General features: G+C 40.9%; 1 protein-coding gene across 2 annotated transcripts in view; it reads right to left on the bottom strand.

The window, feature by feature from the left end:
* Positions 1 to 20262, bottom strand: part of MAPK4 (mitogen-activated protein kinase 4) — a 207359-nt gene extending 187097 nt beyond the window's left edge. For both annotated transcript variants that reach the window (XM_089681609.1, XM_089681610.1), the window contains exon 1: positions 20057 to 20262. The gene's annotated coding sequence lies outside the window, so the exon portion shown is untranslated. The remainder of the gene's footprint in view (positions 1 to 20056) is intronic.
* Positions 20263 to 25743: the final 5481 nt, after the last annotated feature.

The following is a 25743-nucleotide window of genomic DNA, read 5'->3' as shown; positions in this document are numbered from 1 at the left end:
CAATACCCCACAATACAATGGGATGCCAAAAGGGAGGGGACCCCAATGTACTTTGGCTTGGAGAAGCTATGAAACAACTTCAATGTTACAGAACAAGTCCAGTATGGTGATCAACTACTACTCAACATAACTTGTTGTGTAATGTTGAAGATATTTCTTAGTTTCTCCAAGCTACTTCTTTAGGTATGACGAAGGAGTGGCTTGTAGAATCTCTAACTCAGTGCTCCGCCACAAACATCACCCCACAATACAATGGGATGCCTCAATTACCAATAGGGAGAGGCCCCCAAATGCACTTTGGCTTGGAGAAGCTATGAAACATCTTCAACCTTACAGAATAAGTCGAGTACAGCGACTAACTACCACTCAACATTACTTGTTCTGTAATATTGAAGACGTTTTGTAGGTTCTTCGATCTCCTTCTTTGGTTCTGAAGAAGGAATGGCTTATAAAAGCTCTAACTCTGTGCTCTGCCTCAAACATCACCCCACAATACAATGGGATGCCTCAATTGCCAATAGGGAGAGGCCCCCAAATGCACTTTGGCTTGGAGAAGCTATGAAACATCTTCAACCTTACAGAATAAGTCGAGTACAGCGACTAACTACCACTCAACATTACTTGTTCTGTAATATTGAAGACGTTTTGTAGGTTCTTCGATCTCCTTCTTTGGTTCTGAAGAAGGAATGGCTTATAAAAGCTCTAATTCAGTGCTCCACCGCAAACATCACCTCACAATACAATGGGATGCCTCAGTTGTCAATAGGAAGAGGCCCCCAAAGCACATTGGCTTAGAGAAGCCAAGAAACATCATCAACATTACAGAACATTTCCAGTCCAGTGACCAACTACTACTCAACTTTATTTGTTCTGCAATGTTGAAGATGTTTTGTAGCATCTCCAAGAAGCTTCTTTGGTTCTGAAAAAAAGAGTGGCTTGGAGAAGCTACGAAAGTCCAGTTGAATGTGACTAACAACTACCTTGTATAAAGAATCTTACCTACAAATATACTAATAATGTGTTCATAGTTCCAGGACACAAACCTCTTAGACATTTTGGAACATTTTTAACTTTGCTCTGCCCCAAACAGCACCTCACAATGCAAAGGGATGCCTTCGCTGCCAATAAAGAGTGCCCACATTGCACTTTGGGACCTTGGGAAAAAAAAAAGAAGCTTTATCAGGTATCAGGTATTGGACTGCAACAATTATTATTGTGCCCTTGATCTCATGAACAGAACGCATAAGCCCAGCTGATCCACTGGTATGAAAGCATCTGTGCATTGACTGTAGAGTGAGTGATCCTGGCCTTGTTCCAGCACAGCAAGCTATATTTATCAGTAATTTATCTGAGTGTAGGTCACGCCATGAAAATATTCATGTGCCTATTTTTAGCTACTCTCATGCTATTTATGTACATTAAAATCAAATCTTCAGACCCAAAGAATTGGCATTTTCCACCTTCACATGAATGTAATCCAAGGATATTACCACCACAGTAGCAGTAGACTAGACGATCATGGAAGATTCCCACAGTTTAGTTCCCACGCTCTGATTGGGTAATTACCTCAATAGGAGATAGGGATATCACAATATAACTTTTTTTTTCTAGGTATGGAGAGAGAAGGGAAGGGTCAGAACCCCTGTCAGGTTGGTTATTGTTGTCTGTGTCTCAGTTAGGAAGATTCATCCTTAATATCTTCCAGTGACCACCGTCACTGGAACTAAAAGTGAGTGAAAACACACAATTCTGAGTTGTCCCCGGAACAGGAATAGAGGGGAAATCTTCCAAAGCAGACACTCTAGTGACAAATGTCTAAATTTCTCTTACTTTGGGAGAGATTTCCTCTTATGTCCTGTTGTGTCTATGGGAGAGGAAGTAAAGGTACTTCTCCCAATGGGACAGAGATGGCAAGATAAAGAACTGACCATGATTTCCCCTTTTTCTACTCTATCCAAAAAAAAAAAAAAGCACCTAGATACAATTTAGCATTGTAAGCATGGGAACTGAACTAAGGAAATCTCCTATGGTCTTCTTCATTCTGGACCTTCATCCCTAAACACCAGTACTACTCAGTACAGCATTCAGCCCCCATCCAGCCGCAGCAGTGGGGCTGGACACTACACTTAAATATCCTAAAATGCCAGGAGAGATGCACTGCAGTCAGACGGCCCATGTGCAAGGGGCTTTAACCCCCCTGGCGGTATTCCCGAGAGTAGCTCGGGGTTAAGTTTCAGTACCAGAAGCTGTAACCCCGAGCTACACTCGGGAATACACTGCAGCGTTGCTCTGGGATTCCCTCTGCACTTACCTTGTCCTTCGCTCCCGCGATGTTCCCCTTGTAGTGTCCCCGGCCATCTCCTCTGGCCGATGCCGATCATCCGTCTTCCGGGTTCCGTTCCCTGCAAGCGTCAGGACGTACGGGGGACAGAACCGGTGGGAAATTTGAAAATGACTAAAAGTGACATTCACTAAATACACTAAAATCACATAGTATAACATTCCTGTATCAAACCATTTCACATACATTTTGTCCCGAGCGCTTTGTCCGGCGCCCTGCCTGCATTTTGTCTGTTCTTTCAGCCTGGAAACTGAGAAATGTCCATGGCGTCCAAAAAGCGTCCCTTTAGGTCAAAATCGGTTTTAGACCGGCTAGAGAACAGCGATAGTAAATCAGAACCACTTGCAGAACTGAGTGATAATGATTTGTGGGGGAAATTCCTCATCAGACACTGAAAACGATTCTGCGACTTTGCTCAGTGATGTGCGAACTTGGCGCTATATTTCAAATTTCACTGTTTTTGGTTTGATTATATTATTGAATTCAGTTTATTATTATTATATATTTTTTTATGATTATTTATTAAATTATAATTTATGATTTTGTGTTTCAAATTTTATCATACCCGGGATGTTTACTAGACTCTTGTTCGGACAGATTTCAGTGAGCTATTCCTAAAAATTACAGGCCTACAATAAAAAAACAACATATTTCCATTGAAAACAATGTACCGCATTGAGCACAGAAATATGGACATAATCAGACCACTAGCGAGGTTAAAAATATAATGATGTGTTATGTAAACAACATACATTTTATCCCAAATCACCACTAAATGTAAAAAGTAAACTAAATATAATATAAAAGTTGTGGCGTATAGAAGAGGTAGCATGTTTTATGTGTGATGATATATCCAGGTCATACGGAAAATATAACATCTTGAGTACACACATATATATATATATATATATATATATATATATATATATTGTATATATATTCTGATAAATATATTATCTTTTAAAATCTCTGCCAGCTGCAATTCAGCATGACCCACGTTGCATGTTGACGTTGGTAAATGCATGCAGCCATCTGTATAGCAATTATATAACTGCTCTGCTTGTAGCTTAGTAGAACAACATAATGAATGCTTTTCCTGCATCTCTTACGTCAGTGCAGGTCTGTGGTTCAGCACGGACCTGCAATTGTTTGTCCATTACAATACACTCTGTAGCAGTAATAAATAATGAATTACCAGAGAGGTGAAAACCAGGGTACCTCCTCAATGGACAGCACTCAGCGCCATCACACACACACAGAATACTTAGCTATGGTCAGCTTTGCTCACACACCAGGCCGTAATATCTATAGGGTGTCAAGGACGATACAAAGTGGCACCACCACCCCGCCTCTCCACCTCATCCAATCAGAGAACGCTTTGCATTCGTTGAGCAAATGCAAAGTGTTGTCTGAATGGCGCCTGAGCTGAGCAAGCGACCTCCTGTGTTCACAACAATGCAGCATGGGTGCTGTTCAGCACAGGACGCAGAAGCTAGAGGCAAACCCTGTAGTATTGGTGATTTCCACCGTCAACAGGTATCCCACCTTTATGGCACATACATACCTACATTGGTCCAAACTGGACTATTGTAACTATTCAAAATAATCTATGCCTGGAATTTAGCTTTAAAGTGTATCTAAAGCCAATTTTAATTTTTTATTGTTATGTATAGAGTAGGGAAGGTTAGAATCCCCATTGTGTCCTTATTGTTTTCTGGATCCTTGCAGAGGAAATCTTCCAATGCAGACACGAATCTAAGAGAAGAGTTCCTTTACTTTAATGGTGTTAACTTACAATTCCTTCTGTATCTCCTAGACCAGGGGTCTTCAAACTTTCTAAACAAAGGGCCAGCTGACTGTCCTCCAGACTTTTGGGGGGCCAGACTGTGCCCAGTAGGAGTAGAAAATGTCCTGGCATCAGTGGGAGGAATACTGCCCCATCTTTGGTATTAGGGGAAGGAATAGGGCCCCTATGTTGGTTCCAGTTTAAAAGGAATTAGTGACCCATGATTGGTGTCATCAGTAGCAATAGTATCCCATTGTTGGTGTCAGTAAAAGGAATAATGCCTCATTGCTGGTATCAGTGGGATGAATAGTGTCCCATCATTGCTGTCAGTGGCAGGAATTATTGGTGTCAGTGGAAGAAATAGTGGGAATGGGAGGAATAATGCCCCATTGTTGATATCAGTGGGAGGAAGAGTGCCTCATAGTTAGTGACAGTGGCAGGAATGATTGGTATCAGTGGAAGATATCGTGGGAATGGGAGGAATAATGCCCCATTGTTGATATCAGTGGAAGGAACAGTGCCCCATTGTTAGTGTCAGTGGCAGGAATTATTGGTGTCAGTGGAAGAAATCATGGGAATGGGAGGAAAAATGCCCCATTGTTGATATCAGTGGGAGGAAGAGTGCCCCATTGTCAGTGACAGTGGCAGGATTTAACGAGAAGAGGTTATGGAGAGGAGGAGAGAGATGGAGATAAGGAGGGGTTGTAGAGTGAGGAGAGGAGGGCTTATGGAGATGAGAATGGTGGAGGAGATAGAAGGGGTTATGCAGATGAGGAGGAAATAAGGAAGGGTTATAGTGATGAAGAGGTCTGTGTTCTTTGTAATTTGTCAGAAGTGATGTAGGCAGGGCTGACACCACATGGCTGACACCACATGCTTAGGAATTCAGAGCTGAGTTGTCCTGTTCAAAAGGAAGTTAGGCGCACACTATAATTCTGGCACATCAGCCGGTAATTTTTTGCTCTTCAAGCAGCTTTAAAGGGATAAAACATGGGGAAATGTGCATGGATTATGGAGATGTACTAAATATGCTTTTTTTTTAAATTTTGCTTTGACATATGCTTTAACCTCCCTAGCGGTCTGATTATGTCCATATTTCTGTGCTCAAAGCGGTACATTTTTTTGCATGGAAATATGTATTTTTTTTAATTGTAGACCTGTAATTTTTAGGAATAACTCACCGAAATCTGTCCGAACAAGAGTCTAGTAAACATCCTGGGTAGGATAAAATTTGAAACACGAAATCATAAATTATAATTTAATAAATAATCATAAAAATAATAATACATTTAATTCAATAATATAATCAAACCAAAAACACTGAAATTTGAAATATAGCGCCAAATTCGCACATCACTGAGCAAAGTCGCAGAATCGTTTTCAGTGTCTGATGACAAATTTCCCCCACAAATCATTATCATTCAATTCTGCAAGTGGTTCTGATTTACTATCGCTGTTCTCTAGCCGGTCTAAAACCGATTTTGACCTAAAGGGACACTTTTTGGACGCCATGGACATTTCTCAGTTTCCAGGCAGAAAGAACAGTAAAAATGCAGGCAGGGCGCCGGACAAAGCACTCGGGACAAAATGTATGTGAAATGGTTTGATACAGTAATGTTATACTATGTGATTTTAGTGTATTTAGTGAATGTCACTTTTTGTCATTTTCAAATTTCCCGCCGTTCCATCCCCCGTACGTCCCGACGCTCGCAGGGAACGGAACCCAGATGACAGATGCCGGCATCCGCCACAGGACATTACAGGGGACACTGCAGGAGGGAGATTGCGGGAGCGCAGGACAAGGTAAGAGAAGAACAGATCCCGGAGCCGCATGGTAAGCCCGAGTGTAGCTCGGAGTTACCGCTTTTGGTACTGGAACTTTACCCCGAGCTACACTCGGGAATACCATCAGGGAGGTTAAGCACCAGTAATCTCGGGTCCAATCTAAAAGCAAATAGCCACTGTACATTGCACAGTGCAGCCACCAGTCTCCTCCGCTGCTTGACTATAAGGTGACACAGCGGGTGTACAGAACACGTCACCACGTACGACTGCTGTGCGCATCCATGTACATACTACACGCTCCTGTAGCTGCGCAGGTTTGTGCGGCTGTTCGGGAGGAGCCCATTCTTATCACAGCATTTATGAATGAAGTTCAGCATCTCATTCTCTCTTTAGAAATTTCTAGTCCTCGTATAATAATAAAAAAAAAAAAAAAACACGCAATTCCGTGGGCTAAAATTGTGAATCAACCTGACGACAGATCTAATTAGAAGTGTGATTAACAAACAGATAACTCAGAGTCTAGAAATAGAGTCATCACTGGCGAGGATCTCTGAATGAAAAACTCCTTGGCAGACTGACATCCTACACAGCGAGATACGAGCTCCAGATAACGCGTCAGTCAGGTAATTATGTTGTAACAGTGAGGAAGCGAAAACTCAATGGCTGCAGCGAAACTATCGGAATTGCCAATAAAAATACAATATAACGCCAACGTGTTGTCAACATCTAACCATCATCTCCTCTACATGGCCAAAAGTATGTGGACCCCCCTCCAAATGATTGAGTTCAGCAGTTTCCAGTGATGGGTACTCTTAATGCTGAATAGTAATAACAGAGTGCAGCGCTAAAAGATAAGTGCAAAAGGCAAATAGTCCGTAGTTGTTAACTGGATATAAATATATATAGTCCCAAGAAATAACTGATGAAGACCAGGAAGCAATGGAAAAAGTGCGCACTCACCGGACGCGCACGGAAAATGCGCGTAAATAAATGTCTCCAGGAATCCTAAAGTAGATGGAGAGGGTGAATTCCAATCTTTGGATCAATCAGCCTGGCAAGATGTATCAGAGATCCGGAGGTCCCCTTAAGGTTGGTATAATTATCAGCCAGATTCCAAGAGCTCCGTCCCTCTAGTGGTAATAGATGAGCACTACAGGAATCCTGCAAATGGATTTAGCTCCCAATGGGAACCAAAAAACAAGTGCCCATAGTGTAGTATTTTAAAAAAGAGATTTATTGAATAAAATGACAAGCAGGGTAGTAAGGCTGTGTACAGTACATATATGAAAGCAGAGTACGCAGCAATGATACTGACCCTGAGTTAAAATGGCCGCGGGGCTGTCTCGTGGCTCCGGGCAAAAGATGACGTCATGCTCTGTCGGTTCCTCCTAAGGCCTTTCGTGCCCAAGCACATCATCAGAGGGGATACCAACTACTCTTAATGCTACAGCACACAAAGACATTGTAGACTCCTGGTGCTCAATGTGAGGCCAAAAGAAGCCTTTGGTTCTAATTATTTGGCCCTCTCAGGGCCCCTGAAGACAGTGGTCCATGTTTTGTTGTTCAAACCAGTGGAGGAAAAATATTATGAAGACTGGGTTCTAGTGGTCAGCCACTATATGGCCAAGTGTTGTGGACATCTGACCATCACCTCCACTACATGGCTGTACATGGACACCCCTCCAAATGAGTTCAGAGTTTTCCAGTCATGGATACTCTTAATGCTACAGCATACAAAGACATTGTAAACTCCTGGTGCTCAATGTGAGGCCAAAAGAAGCCTTTGGTTCTAATTATTTGGCCCTCTCAGGGCCCCTGAAGACAGTGGTCCATGTTTTGTTGTTCAAACCAGTGGAGGTAAAATATTATGAAGACTGGGTTCTAGTGGTCAGCCACTATATGGCCAAGTGTTGTGGACATCTGACCATCACCTCCACTACTTGGGTGTACATGGACACCACTCCAAATGAGTTCAGAGGTTTCCAGTTAAGGGTAATCATAATGCTACTGGATACAAAGACATGGTAGATCCCTGGTGCCCAATGGGAGGCCTACAGTCCTTTGCCTCTAATTGTTTGACCCTCAGGGCCCTTGTTTTGTTGCCCAAGCCAGGGAAGGAAAAATATTATAAAGACTGCTTTTTCAATGATGTCCATCACTTTTTTCTCAAGAAATATAAAATGTGGAGCAAGTAATTTAAAGCCCAACTCAAAGAAACAAATGGGGCCAGAACTGGGACTAGGGGGCAGGGTGAGAAGAAAGGGGAGGGGGGACAGGAGGGGCAGCCACCATGGGTGCAGCACTCTCGTGGGGGGCACATGGCAAGCCTTACACCCCTCACGGCACACATGCTCAAAATCTTTTGGGGAGCTTTACTAAAACTGGAGCACTCAGAATCTGGTGCAGCTGTGTATGGGAGCCAGTTAGCTTCTAACTTCAGCTTGTTCAGTTAAGCTTTGGCAATAAAACCTGGAAGCTGATTGGTTTCTATGCAGAGCTGCACCAAAGTTTGCACTCTCCAGTTTTAGTAAATAACCCCTTTTATGTCTGCTCTGACTGCTACAGCTTCCATGGTGTGTTCCACGTTCCACCATGGCTGGCCACAACCGACACGAAAAACTATACATTCACAACCACCTCCCAGCTACTAGAAAGCAAGCAATTGGCCATAAATGCACAGGGCACACTTTGCACCAAACATGGACATCTGGAACAAGGGGGCAGGGAACGGGTGCAGGGCAGTAAGCCCAATCTACTTCTGGTGTTAGCTGCAAGGGATGGGGGCACAGTTCTGCATCCTAGCCTTGGGTGGTGGAGGAACCTTTCTTGGTACTGAGTGGACACCCCCCCCCCACACACACACACTGCAAGGGTTAAATGCTCATTTTTAACGGATATAGCAATAGGTGGGAAAACTCACCTTATTCCTCTCTCCAGCAAGCTTCCTCCATTTCTACACTATATCAGGGGTCTCCAAACTCTCTAAATAAAAGGCCGATCTACTGTCCTTCAGACTTTAGCGGGGCCGGACTCTGGCCGGCAGAAACATACATTTTCCTGGCATCAGTGGGAGTAAACAGTGTCCCATTTTTTATATAAGGGGGAGAAATAGCGCCGTGTTGTTGGTGTCCATAGGAGGAATAGTGCCCCGTTGTTGATGTCGGTGTCAGGGATTATGCCCCATCATTGGTGTCAGTGGGTAGAATAGTGCCCTGAGGGCCATAGAAAGGCAAGAAAGGGCTGCAGTTTGGAGACCACTGCATTATATAATCTACTTGTACCTTGTTCCTTTAGATCTAAATCAACTACATAAAGGTCTTTATAGTACTTGATTGGATTGTATAGGTTAGTCCTCATATTACAAAGTTTAGGTCAATTTAATTGAACCTGTACAGGGATTTACTAACAGATTGTAGTGTGTAGGGCCACCCTAAGACCCCGTGGCACCTTTAGGATGAACTGAAACGCTGACGGTGAGCCAGGTCTTCTCATCCAACATCAGTACCTGGTCTCATTGACGCTCTTTTGGTACTAATATCTACAGACACATCCCAAAGTCTTGTGGGAGGTCTTAAGGTGGCAACCCTAGCTGCAACCACGCCTGCCACCCCCCGTCCCTCTGACAGATAGTACAGGGACAAGTTTTCCCGTACTATCTGTCAGATTTGAAAACAGCGCTGCCATGCAGGGCTCCGCCGACATGGCCGAGTCACTCATTCACAGTACACCCCGTACACCCCGTACACCCCGTACATCCCATACACCCCATACATCCTATACATCTCATACATCCCATACATCCCGTACATTCCGTACATCCCGTACATCCCGTACACCCCGTACACCCCGTACATCCCGTACATCCTATACATCTCGTACATCCCATATATCCCGTACACCCCGTACACTCCGTACACCCCGTACATCCCATACACCCCGTACATGCCGTACACCCCGTACATGCCGTACACCCCATACATCCCGTACACCCCATACATCCCGTACACCCCGTACATCCCGTACACCCCATACATCCCGTACATCCCATACATCCCGTACATCCCATACATCCCGTACACCCCATACATCTCATACACCCCATATATCCCATACATCCCGTACACCCCATATATCCCTTACATCCCGTACATCCCATACACCCCATACATCCCGTACATCCTGTACATCCCATACACCCCATACATTCTGTACATCCCATACATCCCATACACCCCATACACCCCATACATCCCATACACCCCATACATCCCGTACACCCCATACATCCAGTACGGCAAGCAGATATTCTTACAGGTTTGCAGGAGACCTGCATGGTATCAGCGATGTAATGATCACTGATGCAATGCTCCCCAGGCTCCTTTGGACAAAAATAATAAATGCACATTTTCTTACCTGCAAAAAAATGTGCATTTATTATTTTTGTTCAAAAGAACTTATCCTTTAAGGTAAGTCAATAAAATAATCAATGCTGTAAATAATATTCATGACAATGGGCATTTAAAGAGACCCTGTAACCAACTTTAGAAAATTGCAGGTAAAAGCAATAAAAAACAATTATTTAAAAAACCTACATGCAGTGTTTTTCGTTTACATGAATTATTTTTTTTATCGAATTTCTATTGTCCATTAACTTGCTAGAAAATGTGACCTCTCCAGGAAGAGTCAATTTCCTCCCTCGTTGTACATCACAGCCTTCTCCACTTCTGAGAGTGTTTAATTACTGTGTGTGCTGGCCCAGCTCCCCCACCTCATGCAGTTGCCGTGGAAGAAGGGAATGGGAATACTAGAGCAGGGGTGTCAAACTGGCGGTCCTCCAATTGTTGCGAAACTACAAGTCCCAGCATGCCTCTGCCTTTTGGAGTTATGTTTGTAACTGTCAATCTTTCAATGCCTCATGGGACTTGTAGATGGCAACAGCTGGAGGGCCGCCGGCTTGACACCCGTGCTATAGAGTGTCACTTCTCAGGGTTTTGAATGTCTAAGCAAGGCAGGCTTTTACATGTGCATACAATGTATAATATACATATAATGCACATACAATTTTATGGGAAGATTGTTGTTGAAATGCAGTAAATGATCTGGTGACAGGTCACGGAGAGATCTACAGACTCGCAGCTAAAGACCAAGTGCGACACCAATGCCATGCTGGTGTTTGTAGTTCCTCTGGGGTGTGTCCCACCACTCAAGGCTCTGCAGTGATGTAAGTTTAGTACATACAAATGACATACGTACATACACATAAGTTTATGTAAACCCTAATTATTATTATTTATGATATTATTAATAACCCTTATTATTATTATTATATATTACCATTAATATTTTTTATTACATATTATTATTATTATTATTATTATTATTATTATTATTATTAATAATAATATTTTTATTACATATTATTAATATTTTTATTATATTATATATTATCCTCATTATTATATTATAACTCTTATTATTATATTATTATTATTATTATATATTACCATTAATATTTTTATTACATTACATATTAATATTATTATTAATAATATTTTTTATTATATATTATTAATATTTTTATTATATTATATATTATCCTCATTAGTATATTATATTATAACTCTTATTATTATATTATTATTATTATTATTATTATTATTATTATATTCTATACTACCCTCATTATTACATATATTATATCATATTATATTTGAATTATTATTAGATATTATGAACTTCTTTTATTTGGACCCTTTTGGTCTGCTAAAAACACTGTTGTGAGGGTCTTGTTATATCAATCTGATAACTGCAAAAATACACCTATTGATCCTGCCAAAACTCAACTGAGCTAATGATTTTCTGTGCCTTCTGACTGTACTGTACTCTTATCAGTAGCCTTGTTTCCAGCTGTCTCTGAGAACTACAGAACACCTCCCCGCTATGCAGAGAGAAGAGTGTTCTATAGCCCTAAAGTGATATTACACCCTCAGTTTTTAGGCACTTTCAGCAGCTGGTTTACACCGAGTATGGAGCTTCTTTATCTTTCATTCCTTGTCTAGGTTCCAGTTTAGGTTGATGCCATGATCACTGCCCCAGGTTTCCTTTTTCAGGGTGGCTCCTTTCTCTTGCACCATCCTATGGAACCACCCCTGTATGCAGAGACTAGAGTCGTGTCTCTCTACACTGTGTGCATCAATAGAAACACATGGCCCCATAGACTAGGATGGCAAGACACTCGCCTGCTCCTCCCTTCTCCAAGCTAACAGACAGATTCCAGACTGCATTGTCTGCTGCTAACGTTCTTGTGAAGACTGGAAGTTCAGGGAAGCAGTGCTAACAGCAGGAGCTAGCAGTAATAAAAGATATAAACTGCATGTGCTGAGAAAATATTTTTAACAGTTTACAGGGGAATGTTGATTGCATTGGGACAGTCGTCTTCACCACGTCTAGATGCCTGCAATTTGATTGGTTGATTAGCAACTTGTGTTACCAAGCAATTGAACAGGTGTATCTAATAAAGAGGCCGCAGAGATAATGTGATAAAACACCGAGGGCTTAATACTAATTTAAAATGGTACCAAAGAATCTGTTTTTTTGTGGGGCTTTTTTTTTAATTTTACTGCATTTATATCATTAATGTAAAAACCCCCGAGTACATTCAATACCACCCCCTCTCCCCAAACACTTACCTACTGACCCTGTCACCCCTGCCGGGTCCTCCATGAACCTCCCTGTTCCCTCACATTCCCAGGTTGTAGTGAGCAGGTGACTGCAACTTTCAGGGTGGAGGGAACAGGAGTGCAGCTTGCCGGATGCTGTGTATTTAAATAGACGCACACAGCCCCAGCCACGAGCGCACATGCACAGGTGTCTCATTACTAGCTGGCTAGCTAAAAGTGTCACCTGCAAGCTGGAGAGATGGGAACAGTTTGGGGACTGAAAGAAGACTATACCAATTTTATGTCATTCCTAACTTCCATAACTAAACATAATAGAAGCTATGAGGAAAGATTGGAGGAGCGGAATATATTCTCTCTTGAGAAAAGGAGATTAAGGGGGGATATGATCTCCATGTATAATACATAAGGGGGGATATGATCACCATGTATAATACATAAGGGGGGATATGATCTCCATGTATAATACATAAGGGGGATATGATCTCCATGTATAATACATAAGGGGGATATGATCTCCATGTATAATACATAAGGGGGATATGATCTCCATGTATAATACATAAGGGGGGATATGATCTCCATGTATAATACATAAGGGGGATATGATCTCCATGTATAATACATAAGGGGGATATGATCTCCATGTATAATACATAAGGGGGGATATGATCTCCATGTATAATACATAAGGGGGGATATGATCTCCATGTATAATACATAAGGGGGGATATGATCTCCATGTATAATACATAAGGGGGATATGATCTCCATGTATAATACATAAGGGGGATATGATCTCCATGTATAATACATCAGGGGGGATATGATCTCCATGTATAATACATAAGGGGGATATGATCTCCATGTATAATACATAAGGGGGGATATGATCTCCATTTATAAATACATAAGGGGGATATGATCTCCATGTATAATACATAAGGGGGGATATGATCACCATGTATAATACATAAGGGGGGATATGATCTCCATGTATAATACATAAGGGGGGATATGATCTCCATGTATAATACATAAGGGGGGATATGATCTCCATGTATAATACGTAAGGGGGATATGATCTCCATGTATAATACATAAGGGGGGATATGATCTCCATGTATAATACATAAGGGGGGATATGATCTCCATGTATAATACATAAGGGGGGATATGATCACCATGTATAATACATAAGGGGGGGATATGATCACCATGTATAATACATAAGGGGGGATATGATCACCATGTATAATACATAAGGGGGGATATGATCACCATGTATAATACATAAGGGGGATATGATCTCCATGTATAATACATAAGGAGGGATATGATCTCCATGTATAATACATAAGGGGGGATATGATCTCCATGTATAATACATAAGGGGGGATATGATCTCCATGTATAATACATAAGGGGGGATATGATCTCCATGTATAATACATAAGGGGGGATATGAGCTCCATGTATAATACATAAGGGGGGATATGATCACCATGTATAATACATAAGGGGGATATGATCACCATGTATAATACATAAGGGGGATATGATCTCCATGTATAATACATAAGGGGGATATGATCTCCATGTATAATACATAAGGGGGGATATGATCTCCATTTATAAATACATAAGGGGGATATGATCTCCATGTATAATACATAAGGGGGGATATGATCACCATGTATAATACATAAGGGGGGGATATGATCTCCATGTATAATACATAAGGGGGGGATATGATCTCCATGTATAATACGTAAGGGGGATATGATCTCCATGTATAATACATAAGGGGGGATATGATCTCCATGTATAATACATAAGGGGGGGATATGATCTCCATGTATAATACATAAGGGGGGATATGATCTCCATGTATAATACATAAGGGGGGGATATGATCTCCATGTATAATACATAAGGGGGGATATGATCTCCATGTATAATACGTAAGGGGGATATGATCTCCATGTATAATACATAAGGGGGGATATGATCTCCATGTATAATACATAAGGGGGGATATGATCACCATGTATAATACATAAGGGGGGATATGATCTCCATGTATAATACATAAGGGGGGATATGATCACCATGTATAATACATAAGGGGGGATATGATCTCCATGTATAATACATAAGGGGGATATGATCTCCATGTATAATACATAAGGGGGGATATGATCTCCATGTATAATACATCAGTGGTTCATATAGTGAACTCGGTGTAGAGTTATTCACTCTGAGGTCATCACAGAGGACAAGGGGGCACTCTTTACGTCTGGAGGAAAAGAAATTTAATCTCCAAACACGGAAAGGTTTCTTCACAGTGAGAGCTGTGAGAATGTGGAATAGACTCCCTCAAGAGTTGGTGCTGGCCAGCTCAGTGGATTGCTTTAAAAAAGTCCTGGATTCTTTCTTGGATACACAGAATATAACTGGATATAACATTTATAGGTAACGTTGATCCAGGGAATATCTGATTGCCTCTCGGGGGATCAGGAAGGAATTTTTTCCCTGCAGGAGCAAATTGAATCATGCTTTGCTGGGTTTTTTTGCCTTCCTCTGGATCAACTGTGGGTGTAGGATTAGAACTTTCTTTTTGGTTGAACTGGATGGACTTTTGTCTTTTTTCAGCCTGATTATGTAAGTATGTAAAGAAACATAGAAAAGTGACGGCAGAAAAAAACTTGAGTGGTCCATCAAGTCTGCCTGTTTTTTGTTTTTTTTTTGTGTATATGTGTGTTTTTTTGTTGTTGGTGTTATTTTTGGGGGGGGTTCATTTGGTTTTTGTGTTTGTTTCTTGTTTTGTTTTTTCATCTGAGTATAGATCTATGCATGTTTGAAGCTATTTGCTGCTGGCCGGCTCACTGCCTCTGCTGGAAGTTTATTCCGAGCATCAACTACTCTTTCAGTAAAATAGTATTTTCTGAGATTAGTTGTGAACTTTCCTCCAGTTAGTTTTAGGTCATGTCCTCGTGTTCTTGATTTTGGTTTTGTGTTGAAAATACAGCCCTCCTGAACCTTATTCACCCCCTTGATGTATTTAAAGGTTTCAATCATGTCTCCCCTTTCCCTAAATTAAGAAAACAAATTAAAAAAAAATATATATATATATATATAACATGTTGCAATGTTTTCAGGTATATGCTTTAAATGTGATCCCAGCCTTCCCTTCAGTCTTGCACAGCTGTGCAGGCTCCTCTGCTGTACTAAAATTTCTTCACTGCACACTGTCAGCTTCTCGCAGTGTGCACTAGAAGCTGCAGCAAGTCAGATAGAGCCCGCCTCATTTCCTGGCTGGAGAACATCCAGCATAATCCAGCCCTTTCCTCCCCAGCCAGACTGCCCCTGGCCCCGCCCCTTCATGGAGGCTCGGCATCACCTGTGGGCGTTACCTAGGGTGGTCTGCATGCAAATACAGCAAGCCGAGGCAACGCCCATTGCTCCGGACTAACATCTACCAATCAAGGCATTATCTATATTTGCACAACTCCTTGCTTGCCATCAGGACTGAGGGCTCTCATGAAAGGAGTACTAAAACCGTGACTTCAGGAATCTATGTACAGCACCCTGCCAGCCCCTCCCACCAGCCATGATCTGCCTACAATGCATAGAGAAGCACAAGGTGTCCCTCGCATTTCTCTAGTCAATGCAGGCAGATGACATCAATGGGATTACAGGAAAGAATGTCATGAAAATAGTAAGTAAAAATCTCATTAGCACGTTGATGAGGGTGATAGGAAGAGACACTAAGGAAGGCTGTGATGTTTTCAGGAGGCTATACACAGCACCCTGCCACCCTTCTCACCAGTCATGATCTGCCTGTATTGCATAGAAAAGCACAGAGACCCAGTGATGATGCCACTGGGTCTAAAATAAGGTAAGTAATGAAAATGGAAAGGCTTTCTTAAAAAAAAAATTGTACTTAGCATGTTGATGGGGGGTAGAAGGAGGAACCAGGAAAGAAAAAATATAAACAGATTATACTTCAATTTTACAGGATGGACAATGTTGCTATGTGGCTGCCGGCTCTGCCAGGGACCTGTCTACATTTTCATGACCTGTCCCTGGAAATGTCCTCGTTCTTCACTCATCCTTCTAATGAATATTCATTAGATTACATTGTATTCTTCCTTTTATTTATTGAGAGATCATTCAGAATGACATCCTGATGAGTAATATATGGATCTTCCAAAAAGGAGATCAGTGTGAAAGTGTCCCTGGAAATGAATCCTCAAATGCTGACAATGAATTCAGGATCTATCTAAAGACAAACACTTCCAGGGGCACCGAACATGTCTATTTCATTGTAACCCTGGATAGAAGTATGTGAGATCCAGAAACATTCCCAGAGATGTAACCAACCAGAGGAAGGGATCTGATGGAGGCATCCTGGAATCTGGCATTATAGTAATCAATGTAGGGGATCACCTCATCTCTAATATAGGGGATCACCTCATCTCTAATATGGGGGATCACCTCATCTCTAATATGGGGGATCACATCATCTCCAATATAGGGGATCAACTCATCTCTAATATGGGGGATCACCTCATCTCTAATATAGGGGATCACATCATCTCTAATATGGGGGATCACCTCATCTCTAATATGGGGGATCACATCATCTCCAATATAGGGGATCAACTCATCTCTAATATGGGGGATCACCTCATCTCTAATATGGGGGATCACCTCATCTCTAATATAGGGGATCACATCATCTCTAATATGGGGGATCAATTCATCTCTAATATGGGGGATCACATCATCTCTAATATAGAGGGATCACCTCATCTCTAATATGGGGGATCACATCATCTCTAATATGGGGGATCACCTCATCTCCAATATGGGGGATCAACTCATCTCTAATATGGGGGATCACCTCATCTCTAATATGGGGGATCATCTCATCTCTAATATAGGGGATCACCTCATCTCTAATATGGGGGATCAACTCATCTCTAATATGGGGGATCACCTCATCTCTAATATGGGGGATCATCTCATCTCTAATATAGGGGATCACCTCATCTCTAATATAGGGGATCACCTCATCTCTAATATAGGGGATCACCTCATCTCTAATATGGGGGATCACCTGATCTCTAACATAGGGGATCACCTGATCTCTAATATAGGGGATCAACTCATCTCTAATATGGGGGATCACATCATCTCTAATATGGGGGATCAACTCATCTCTAATATGGGGGATCACCTCATCTCTAATATAGGGGATCACATCATCTCTAATATGGGGGATCACATCATCTCTAATATAGGGGATCACTTCATCTCTAATATAGGGGATCACCTCATCTCCAACATAGGGGACCACTTCATCTCTAATATAGGGGATCACCTCATCTCTAATAAAGGGGGATCGCCTCATCTCTAATATGGGGGATCACCTCATCTCTAATATGGGGGATCCCCTCATCTCTAATATAGGGGAACACCTCATCTCTAATATGGGGGATCACCTCATCTCTAATATGGGGGATCCCCTCATCTCTAATATGGGGGATCCCCTCATCTCTAATATAGGGGATCACCTCATCTCTAATATAGGGGATCACTTGATCTCCAACATAGGGGATCACCTCATCTCCAACATAGGGGATCACCTCATCTCTAATATGGGGGATCACATCATCTCCATTATAGGGGATCACCTCATCTCTAATATGGGGGATCACCTCATCTCTAATATGGGGGATCAACTCATCTCTAATATGGGGGATCACCTCATCTCTAATATGTTGGATCACCTCCTCTCTAATATGGGGGATCACCTCATCTCCAACATAAGGAATCACCTCATCTCCAATATAGGGGATCACTTGATCTCCAACATAGATCACCTTATTTCTAATATGCGGGATCACCTCATCTCTAATATAGAGGATCACTTGATCTCCAACATAGATTACCTCATCTCTAATATAGGGGATCACATCATCTCTAATATAGGGGATCACCTCATCTCTAATATAGAGGATCACTTGATCTCCAACATAGATTACCTCATCTCTAATATAGGGGACCACCGCAACTCTAATATAGGGAATCACCGAATCTCTAATATAGGGGATCACTTGATCTCCAACATAGGGGATCACCTCATCTCCATTATAGGGGAACTCCTCATCTCTAATATGGGGGATCACCTCATCTCCAACATAGGGGATCACCTCATCTCTAATATAGGGATCGCCTCATCTTCAACATAGGGGATCACCTCATCTCCAACATAGGGGATCACCTCATCTCTAATATAGGGATCGCCTCATCTTCAACATAGGGGATCACCTCATCTCCAACATAGGGGATCACCTCATCTCTAATATAGGGATCGCCTCATCTCCAACATAGGGGATCACCTCATCTCTAATATGGGGGATCATCTCATCCCTAATATGGGGGATCACCTCATCTCTAATATGGGGGATCACCTCATCTCTAATATGGGGGATCACCTCATCTCTAATATAGGGGATCACCTCATCTCTAATATGGGGGATCACCTCATCTCTAATATAAGGGATCACCTCATCTCCAACATAGATCACCTCATCTCTAACATGAGGGATCACCTCATCTCCAACATAGGGGATCACCTCATCTCTAATATAGGGATCACCTCATCTCTAATATAGGGATCGCCTCATCTCTAATATAGGGCATCACCTCATCTCTAATATGGGGGATCACCTCATCTCTAATATGGGGGATCACCTCATCTCTAATATAGGGATCGCCTCATCTCTAATATAGGGGATCACCTCATCTCCAACATAGATCACCTCATCTCTAACATGGGGGACCACCTCATCTCCAACATAGGGGATCACTTCATCTCTAATATAGGGATCACCTCATCTCCAACATAGGGCATCACCTCATCTCTAATATAGGGATCACCTCATCTCTAATATAGGGATCACCTCATCTCTAATATAGGGATCACCTCATCTCTAATATAGGGATCACCTCATCTCCAACATAGGGCATCACCTCATCTCTAATATAGGGGAACACCTCATCTCTAATATAGGGGATCACCTCATCTCTAATATAGGGGATCACTTCATCTCCAACATAGGGGATCACCTCATCTCTAATATAGAGGGATCATCTAATCTCTAATATAGAGGGATCACCTCATCTCCAAACTGGGTGCAAAGAGTGACAGCCGGGGCAAAGTACCAACCAATGAGAAATGATCCCTGAGTGCCCTGCAAGCCATCCCCGGTTGCCATGGGTTACTGCACATTGGTGACCCCGGCTGGGTGACACGAAGCTTGGCTGTGAACACAGGCAGGATGAGCCCAGAGCGGATGCTGCAGCTGATCCCATTGTGCAGCACATAAAGAAGGTGTAGCAGCCGGCTAATTGTACTGCAGGGCTGAATGGAGAGCATCCTGAACAGGCACTTACCATGATGGTGACAGTGGCAATCCCAGCTCCCGGCTACAGCTAGCCCTTCCTCCTCATCCATGCTTTGTTCTTCAGGCTGCCTCTCTGTGCTGCACACTGCATCCTCCCCAGCAGTCCTCCTGTGTCTGCGATCAGCCCATTCTCTCCCAGGTCACACACTGGACTCAGCCTTCCTGCCTCAGCCTTCCCAGGGAAGTCCTCTCAGGACACGCCCACCGCATGACATCACAGCCAGCTGTCAATCACTGCTGGAGCACAGCTGCCACATCCAGACAGCACCTGGCCGGGCACTCCTACCATGACATGGGGGGTGATGGATCCAGGATGGATCCAGTGTCAGCATACACACAGGAATTATTCATCACCGCTGTGTTCATACAAAGGAAAGAAAATAAAACATAATAACATCTTCATCAACTTTTATTCCTATATAATTGATGTAATAAATACGGATGCAGCAATCAGACCGCAACAATTGGAAGTCATAACAGTCACCATTCTGTTCTTTCAATAGCATGAAAATAATAATAATTATTATTAAATAAAAATATCAACATAAAAAATAACTCAATAATATTAATAATATATAAAAAATAAACAAGCAAATAATAATAATTGTAAATATGATGATGATGATTATTATTAGTAGTAGTAATAATAATGTAACAATGTTTATTGTTAACGTATTTTTATTATTATGTTCTCCCTGTGCCTGCGTGGGTTACCTCCAGGTACTCCGGTATGCTGGTAGGTGAATTGTCTCCTGTCTAAATTGTCCCTAGTATGTGTATGTATGAATGTGAGTTAGGGACCTTAGATTGTACACCCCTTGAGGGTTAGGAACTGATGTGAATGTACAATATATATGTAAAGCACTGCGTAAATGGACGGCGCTATATCAGTACCTGAAATAAATAAATATTACTAATAATAAAATTTAAAAAAACTATGTAATAATAATGATAACTTATCATACACTTGCTAATAATAATATTAATAATAATAGTTGTTTTCTTTTGTGTACTATATCATCATATTACTAATATACTCCAATTATAAATAATAATAAACAAGAAAATATTAATAACGTAACAGTATTTTTTATCAACCTAATGTTGTTTTTATTATTATTATTATTATTATTATTATTATTATTGTTATTATTATTAGTAGTAGTAGTAGTAATAATAATAATGTAAAATCATTTGTTATTAACATATTATTATGATTATTAATACTAATAATACAATATAAATTATGTAATAATAATTATATGTGCTAATAATAATAATAATAACAATAATACTAATAAAAACAATAATATTACTTTATAATTTCTCATGTGTACAATATTTTCATATTACTAATATACTTTAATTATAAATAATAATAAACAATAAAATAACAATGTAACATTAATTGTTATCAACCTATTCTTGTTGATGTTATTTTTGTATTTCAATGGTTTTTATTAATTTTAAACAGTATAAAACAGAGGCAACAAAACACGCCCACGCAGGGGCTATCAATTGCACCGATAGAAAATGTATAATAGAGCAGACAACGCTCCAATTCCAATAAGGCAAAACGTATGCCCACGTAGGGGCTATCAATGGCACATAGGTTACAATAACATCAGTGAAACTCAGATTATCGCAACTAAAGACAGCTGTCCACTGTCACATCAAAACAAACAGAAAAGGAAAGAAGAAAAGCAGAGAAGAAAGAAAGAGAAAAAACAAAAACAAAAACACACACCAGAGAGCAAGGGTCCATGAGCGCCAATACAAAACTCCATCACCTCCCTACACTGGCCGGGGGGAGCGTGGGAAAGGCATATTGCAACCATGGTTCCCATATTTTCAAAAATTTATGTTGAGAGTCATTGCATATACTCGACATCTGTTCACTGAGCATCATAGTAGTCATACGATCCCGCACCCCCTGAAAAAGTACAAACGGACTCTTCCAGGCCTGGGCAATTGTCCTAGTGGCCGATAAAAACAAATAGGAAGCCAATCGCTGCTGACGAGCCAAGAGGCCCGGTATGGGGCAATGAAGCAAAGCATACCGAGCATCCTGGCGTATGGAGAGATGAAACAAAGTGAAAAGGAGGCCAAACACACGAGACCAAAAACGAACCAACCTCGGGCATGACCACCAGATATGCAGTACATCGCCACGATGGCCACAACCCCGAAAACATCGATCACTACAGGCAGGGTTAGCCTGGGCCAAACGAGCCGGCACCCAATACCAACGAAACAATACCTTATAGGCTGCTTCCAGCGTGGTCGTATTAAACGAACATTTAGCTATGAGTGACCAGGCTTTATTCCAGGTTGATGTTATTTTTAATAATAATAATAATAATAATTATACAAAAAGTTTAATAATAATGATGCTAATTTTTTTATACACTTGTTAATAATAAGAATAATAATGATAATAGTTTCTGTCTTCTTTTGTGTATGATAAATTCATATTACTAATAATGTCCAAATATAAATAATACTAATAATACTACTACTAATAATAATAATAATAATAATAATAAAAAAGAATAATGAGTATATTATTATTATTTTCATTGTCAGTGTTAATATTATTATTATTATTATTATTATTATTATTATTATTATTATTATTATTATTAATAATAATAATAATAATAATAATAATAAAGAAATATGTAACAACAATGCTGAAAACTTATTATATACTTGAAGAGAATAATAACAATAATAATGACAATTAAAATAATAATACAATAATTTATTATTATTATTATTATTATTATTATTATTAATAATATTAATAATATTTGGACATTATTAGTAATATGAATTTATCATACACAAAAGAAGACAGAAACTATTATCAATATTATTGTTATTATTGACAAGTGTATAAAAAAATTTGCATCATTATTATTAAACTTTTTGGATAATTATTATTATTATTTTTATTAAAAATAACAATAGGTTTATAACAATTAATGTTATATTGCTATTTTATTGTTTATTAGTATTTATAATAATTTATAATAATAATAATAATGTAATTATTATTTTATTATTATTATTACTACCATGTAACAATAATGCTGATAACGTATTATACACTTGATGAGAATAATAATAATTATTATTATTATTACTGCTACTACTACTACTATGTAACAATATTGCTGATAATTTATTATACACTTGATAATAATAATAAAAATAACAACAATCATACATATTCTTTTGTGTATGATATATTCATATTACTAATATATTCCACCCAAGTTATAACTCATTCAAAGGAAACTTGTACTCAGGAAAATACATTGCCTTCCTTTATGAACTCCTTTCGAAAATGCTAGTTAATTAGCATTCTCTGGCTTCAACATTGACTGAGAACAAGTCAGAGGGAAGACACAACTTCTCATATGCCCAGGGGCGGACTGACCATTTGAAAACTCGGGCACTGCCCGAGGGCCCGGGGTCAGTAGGGGGCCCCATGAGATGCCCCTGGTACCTTTTTCTTAGGCTTTTTTGAGTTTGGGCAAGGACACAGGGGCCCCATGATCCCCTATTGACTGAGTTGTCAGTCTGCCCCTGCATATGCCTATTTGTTTTGGACCAGTGACTCAGAACGTTTTTATGCCTTTGGAACAACATACAGCCAAGCAACTGGCGTTTTCAAAGACAGTTCAGCAGGGGTAGGCTACACATTTATAGTTTTTTTTTAAAGCCCAATTCCTCCATTTGATAATTGAAGGTAGGAAAATAATCAGCCCTGTCAATATTTACTGTGACCAACTGAACCAAAGGAAGGCAATTTTCCCACTTGTTGTCACAGGGATACTTGAAATTCTGTGTCTATGGGAGTGGTGTGCAGTATATATCTGCGGACAGTGGTGTACAGTATGTAGCTGCGGACAGTGATGTACAGTATGTAGCTGCGGACAGTGATGTACAGTATGTAGCTGCGGACAGTTGTGTACAGTATGTAGCTGCGGACAGTTGTGTACAGTATGTAGCTGCGGACAGTGGTGTACAGTATGTAGCTGCGGACAGTGGTGTACAGTATGTATCTGCGGACAGTGGTGTACAGTATGTAGCTGCGGACAGTGGTGTACAGTATGTATCTGCGGACAGTGGTGTACAGTATGTAGCTGCGGACAGTGGTGTACAGTATGTAGCTGCGGACAGTGATGTACAGTATGTATCTGCGGACAGTGGTGTACAGTATGTAGCTGCGGACAGTGGTGTACAGTATGTAGCTGCGGACAGTGATGTACAGTATGTAGCTGCGGACAGTGGTGTACAGGATGTATCTGCGGACAGTGGTGTACAGTATGTAGCTGTGGACAGTTGTGTACAGTATGTAGCTGCGGACAGTGGTGTACAGGATGTATCTGCGGACAGTGGTGTACAGTATGTAGCTGCGGACAGTGGTGTACAGGATGTATCTGCGGACAGTGGTGTACAGTATGTAGCTGCGGACAGTGGTGTACAGGATGTATCTGCGGACAGTGGTGTACAGTATGTAGCTGCGGACAGTGGTGTACAGTATGTAGCTGCGGACAGTGGTGTACAGTATGTAGCTGCGGACAGTGGTGTACAGTATGTAACTGCGGACAGTGGTGTACAGGATGTATCTGCGGACAGTGGTGTACAGTATGTAACTGCGGACAGTGGTGTACAGTATGTATCTGTGGACAGTGGTGTACAGTACGTAGCTGCGGACAGTGGTGTACAGTATGTATCTGTGGACAGTGGTGTACAGTACGTAACTGCGGACAGTGATGTACAGTATGTATGTGTGGACAGTGGTGTACAGTATATATCTGCGGACAGTGGTGTACAGTATGTATCTGCAGACAGTGGTGTCCACAATTCTCTTATTATTAGTGCAAATAACATTCTTATTTACACAATGATAAGTAGCTACATAATAATAATGATGATACAAAGTTGTAACTTATTTAATATATATAGTTTTAGAGGGTACAGCACCAACAGGTAAAAATCTATGCACATACCCAGCTGTGTCCCCAAAAATGTCAAAATATACAAAATATAAAGGAGTTAGGGCACAGAGAGCATTATGTATCACTCCTATGGAACATTCATCCAGAAACTTCAGGCATCCCTGCCCTTTTCATTATGACCTGCAGTGGAGATGGAGATATAGCTGTGTATATGTATATTTTTTTGTTTTAGGGGACACACCTGGTTACATTCATAGACTATTATCTTTACCTGTTGGTGCTGTTCACCCTCTAAAACTTTGTGCTCTCCCCTATTGTGGATTTGATGGATTTCAGTCTGTAGCTCACCTCCAGCTGTGCCTGTGCTTGCTCCATGTTGGCACCAGGGGCGGACTGACCATTTGGAAACTCGGGCACTGCCCGAGGGCCCGGAGTCAGTAGGGGGCCCCATGAGATGCCCCTGGTACCTTTTTCATAGGCTTTTTTGAGTTTGGGCAAGGACACAGAGGCCCCTTGATCCCCTATTGCTCGGGGCCCCATGAGTTGTCAGTCCGCCCCTGTTTTGCACTATACAGTATGTCCAATCTGCAGAGTAAAGTAGGGACTGGCCAGATAGGGATCACTTTAACCACTTGCCTACAGGGCACTTATACTCCCTTCCTACCCAGGCCAATTTTCAGCTTTCAGCGCTGTCGCACTTTGA

Source organism: Staurois parvus, unplaced genomic scaffold, assembly GCF_062004578.1.
Source record: "Staurois parvus isolate SC_StPar_1 unplaced genomic scaffold, SC_StPar_1.0 ptg000272l, whole genome shotgun sequence".
In the NCBI taxonomy this organism is placed as follows: domain Eukaryota; kingdom Metazoa; phylum Chordata; class Amphibia; order Anura; family Ranidae; genus Staurois; species Staurois parvus.
The sequence above is the reverse complement of the archived record's forward strand: the minus strand, read 5'-3'. Positions and strand labels throughout refer to the sequence as shown.